The 5,325-nt window shown below is 39.3% G+C and overlaps 1 pseudogene; it reads right to left on the bottom strand.

Annotated features, from left to right (window-relative positions):
• Positions 1–3,785: 3,785 nt before the first annotated feature.
• On the bottom strand, positions 3,786–4,585 carry LOC133104996 (adaptin ear-binding coat-associated protein 1-like; annotated as a pseudogene).
• Between the last annotated feature and the right edge of the window lie 740 nt (positions 4,586–5,325).

The raw sequence follows: 5,325 nt of genomic DNA, 5'->3' as shown, positions 1-5,325 counted from the left end.
TCTTCTTCACTCTCCTCTACCCCCAGATTATTTTGAAGCAAATCCCAGACATTATTTCATCAAAAAGTATTTTAGTATCCCTAAAAGGTAGAGCACTTAAGAAAACTACAATACCATTATAGCACCTAAAAAAAAAAATTCATCAAATATCCTGTGTTCAAATTTCCCTGATTGTCTTATAAATGTTTTGTATTATAGTATGTGTATTTGGGTAAGGTTCAAGAAAAAGATACATACTACAAATAGTTGTCTTTTGAGTTCCATATTCTAAATTATCATTAGTGCATCAATACAACATATACTTTATATGCATGTATCTTAAACTTCATTTTCAGTGTGTCAGCAATTCAAATATAGCTTATGTTATCCTGAGAATACAAAGAACACAACGTGGAGGAAGATTGAGAACAGAGGTTCCCAGTACGTAGTCACTAGTGATTGTAGAGATTTTCCTTTTAGTGTTTTCTATGTAGAACATTAATTTAAAGATGTCCTGCCATGGCTCTGCAAGAACAGATTTGCCAGAGGGGGAGTACAATGAAAAAAAAAATGGACCCAGAGTTGTTAGGAGATAAAAGATGGAAGTCAAGGAGAGAGAATATATTTTGAAACTAAATATAAGGATTTCCTGCATTCCGAGTGTAAGCATCTGTCTTAGCTTGGGCTGCTATAACAGAATACCATAAACTGGGTCACTTATCAACAACCAAAATTGATTTCTCAGTTCTGGAGGCTGGAAGTCTGAGATCAGGGTGTCCACACGGTCAGGTTCTGGAGAGAGTGCTGTTTTGGTTGCAGGCAGCTGACTTCTTCATATCCTCACATGGCAGAAAGAGAATAAGCTAGTTCTCTGGCCTTTTATGAGGATATTAATCCCATTCGCGAGGGCTCCACCTTTTTGACCTAATTACCTCCCAAAGCTTTTACTTGGAAAACTATATCACATTGGGGATTAGATTTCAACATATGAATTTTGGGGGACACACATTCAGTCCATAACAGCATCCAAATTGGTGTTGAGGAAAGAAATTATATCCTCTTGCTTTTGCCTCAGATTACCCATTAATATACCAAATATATAGTGCCCATCACCGGAGAAGGAGCACTCCCAGCATTGTATATGGAAAGGCTGGGCAGTGGGAAAGGAAAGTGATGGGAGAGCAGCTTGCTTTTGAGATACTCTAGGTAATGGGTATCAAACCCTTCACTTTGGGAAGTCTGTCAAATAGCTGAAGCAGTGACTCTCCAACTTTACAAATGATGGTAGATGTAACAAATTTATACTGAAGATTTGAAAGGATTGAAAAAATGTTTATGGAAAGGGGTCAGATAGATACCCAGGCAGTAAGGGAACGTGGGTATTGAACAAGAGTTATGTGCTTTCAACCTCTGCTCCACAGGTCAGGTTCAAAATTCTAAACCCTTTGACTTTAAATATGGGGCACATACCAAGTAAAGCTTTTCTTCAAATGCAGCAACTGGATGGAGCTATAAGAAAATAAACATTTCCATAGAATGTAACTTAGAACAGCCCTTTGAACTTCCTTCATTCAAGCCACACCAAACTGGCCAAAGATGTTGCACTTTTCAACAAACAGTATAGTGGAGGTGCCACAGACAACCCTTTTATCCTAGGAAGAGACATGTAAACGTGCAAGAGAGTGATGGAGCTGCAGTCAGCACTGGATGCAGTGAGAAGAGTATAGAACAGTGACCGGAAAAGATGACTTTCTCCATCCCTATCCCTGTCAAAATTCTGGATTTATAAACACTGAGGCCAGTCTATCCATTTTCAGAGAATTGGCTTAGTGGAGAAGGAAGTGGCAAGATTTTTTTGTCCCCTGAAATTGCTAAATAGGACTTTACAAAGAGGCACATGAGGGTCATGAGATGACTCTGAAATAAGCTGAGGAACTTGAAAGGTAAATTTTACAGACGTTAGAGATCATTTCTCCCTGGCTTGCTGAGCCCTTCAGAGTCAGCCATGAGTGTGGTATGACCCACTATTCCCATCTTGTTAATCATGGCTGCACAACAACAAAGGGAATGGCATAAACCAGCTTCCCCATGAAATGGGGAAGCTAAGAAAAAGATTGCCCAGTAATTTTAGTTCTGGGGGAGGGAGGTATTTCCAACTTCTCAAAGATTTGTGCCCCCAGGGTAATTTGTTTTCTGTTTAATTTTTCATATTTTATTCCTGGTATTAATAGGTTAAGAAAGAACTTTCCCAAGTACTGATTGATAGATAATGTTTATAAGCAGCACACAAAATGTTCAGTTTCACAAATAATAACATTCATTGATCCCTTTGAATGCAATTTCAAAATCTGTGTATCCTGAACGGCAGGAAGTTGAGCAAGTGATTTCTGTAGCTATATTTGATTTTAGTCAAGGACACTTTTCCACAATGAACAAGTACTAACAAATATTAATAAAACACTATGCCAAATGCTTATTGGGCTGTCAGCTTTTTAAGCAATGCCATTCCAGCTACTACTGAAAGCATTTATTTTAGAAGCTTTAATCTGATCTGGGAAAATGGGTTCTCCTCCAACTTGACAAATAGTATGTATAAGCCCCAAAGCTTTTAAATAAAAAAAAATCTTCCAACCCTGAAGCATTCATGTGAAACTTAGTTTCTCAAAATAAAAAATCACTCGCTATCTGAAGAAAATATTAAAACAAGTTATCTTTTGAGACAGATAAACATTTTACAAAAGAGAAACAAATTAATTCACTATCCTTAATAATCTGTTAGATTACTGTTGTCTAGAAATGAGAATACATGAAACACATTTTCACTTATCATAGGGTCCAAGGTGACATTTAGATTTCACATATTAAACAGTTATAGTATAGCCTACAATGGCACAAAGACACGTAATACTTCGTTCAGATAGTCAAAAGTCAGAAGGAGCTACATGATTTGCAAGATACTTTAACTTTTGTGTGGTCATTAAAACCCAATAAGTAATTTGAGTATGGTATTATAAAGGCAGGCAATTAAAATCTCAAATATCACTCTAAAATCAAAGACATGAAAATCTTGTGTTTCTTTATCTTTTATTTACATGGTTAGGTATCAGGACCTTACTGTAGAAAATATTGTTACTATTTATGGTTGCCCCAGAAAATAATGAAGCTTCAGAAATTTAAAATTATAAAAGAAGCTTCAGTTCTTCATTCATAGTAAGCAAGACTTTAACCTCAGCAAACTTCCTGGGATCCTTTCAAATAAAGAAGATATCTGAGACTTCCCTGGTGGTCCAGTGGGTAAGACTCCGCTGCTCCCAATGCAGGGGGCCCGGATTCAATCCCTGGTCAGGGAACTAGATCCCGCATGCATGCCGCAACTAAGAGTCCACATGCTGCAACTAAGAGTCCGCAGGCCACAACTAAAGATCCCGCACGCAGCAACGAAGATCCCACATGCCTCAACTAAGACCCGGAGCAGCCTAAATAAATAAATAAATATTAAAAAAAAAAAATCTTCAATTTGTACTTGACCTTGTCTTCCAATTGATGTTTCCTTGACTCATTTCAGTGATGAACTCTATGACAAGGTCTTCAGGAATATCCACTGGCTTAGTATAAGGATTCTAATCATCCCCAAACCCATACATCATTCTTGTAATTCTTTAGAAAAAAGTTTCTTTTACCAGGTCTACCTACCGCACCTCCTCCTCTTTCTTCATTTTCTTTCTCAAAGGTGGGGTTTTCTTCCCTATCTTCTCAAGGGCATTTTTATTCTTCAAGTATGTCCTTGATGTCCTGCCAGTGCTATTTCAGACTTGGACTCAGTTGGATGGCTGGGGTGCCAGGTTTGGAACAGAGCTGGGTGCAGTGCCAAGGTCTCCCCAAGTCATTACTCAATGACTGGAGCTGGTGTCATGACAGCAGCAGGAGAATCCCACCCTAAAGGGAAATTTGCATCACTGCTTCCATGGTTAGATTTGGATGGGTGGTGAGATGACATGATTGCTGATGTCAATCTTGGAGGATGGAGGGAGAATAGTGACTTTGCTTCTAGGTGGGGTTGGGAGTAAACTTAGGCCTCCAATCCCTGTAGTCCTGGGAAAAGTCATCTTTTGGTCATAATGTTCCCATTATTTAACTTGATGATCTGTCCTTCCTTGAAGCCCAGATTCAACTTGGGATGAGCAGCCATTTCCTGAGATTCTTAGGATATCTCAGATACCTGCTTTACACACCTGAAGTGATTTTTGCAAAGGGATATTAAAGTCAAAGACATCACCCTGATCTACGAAGCAAATGCCAATGAAAGCACTATGTACAGTGTCATCCTGGAGCTAGATTGCAAAATAGAACCTGGAATCTGTCACTGTCTCCTCAGCCAGGATATTGTTCTACTGGTGCCTGAGCAAAGAGTTCCCCTGATATTTTATACTCGAGTTGATATAGGCAGTCTTTCCTTTTAAAGTGAACAGTCTAAGCAGACTGACCTGAATTCCAGCCTGTAGCCACCATTGGAGGCCTGGGGCAGAATCTGGTAGACATTGACATCCAGCTTCATGCGTAGGACAAGGCTTGTACTTTGGGCCACTGTCTTGGCCCTGCTCTCCATGCCTATTGTTTCCTTTAATCCCTAGATTCTTTTTTGCTTGCTTTTTCCTTATAATTTATTTGTTGAAGGAACAATTTCTCTGAGTCTGTTTTTTTAATGCATCCTCATGGTGTTAATAGGTTCCTCTACCTTTCATATTTCCTATAAATTATTAGTTAGATTTAGAGCAGTGATTCTCCAAGTATGGTCCCCTGACCAACAACATTAGCATCACCTGGAGACTTGTAGGAGATGCTAAATCCTACCCACCCAGAGAGGCTGGCTGTCAAGGTCACCATCTTGGTGAGGCCTAGCATCCCATTTTTGTGAAGTCACCCATTGAAGTAGAAAGGTAAAACAACTGGAGTGGGAAGGGGTGAAAGGGGTGGGCAAGGTAGTGGCTGGTCTACCACTAGGTAGGTATTTCTAGGCTTTTTTTCTAACAATGACAATTTTGATTTTTTTTGCATAATGTCAGAGCAAATGGAATGGAATGGTGGGCTTATGGTTAAACAGTTAATTTAGCTGATTAAATGTACTTTGAAAACCATATGATTACTGGTTCAATGTTCCCTGCCTTTCTTAGAGAAGTGAGGGGACAAGTATTCACTCTCCCTCAATGCTTATGCCGTCAAATCTTGACACTTTCTAGAAGACAAGGTAGCTCAGATATGGCAGACCCTCCTCTGGAGTTTTAGGTCACCTTTGTACTTGGTAGCCAGGGGCACCTGGTTTTGAAATATCCTTGGCTGGATCCTTCA

Source organism: Eubalaena glacialis, chromosome 14 (genome assembly GCF_028564815.1).
Source record: "Eubalaena glacialis isolate mEubGla1 chromosome 14, mEubGla1.1.hap2.+ XY, whole genome shotgun sequence".
Classification (NCBI taxonomy): Eukaryota; Metazoa; Chordata; class Mammalia; order Artiodactyla; family Balaenidae; genus Eubalaena; species Eubalaena glacialis.
This window is presented reverse-complemented; position numbering and strand designations above follow the sequence as displayed.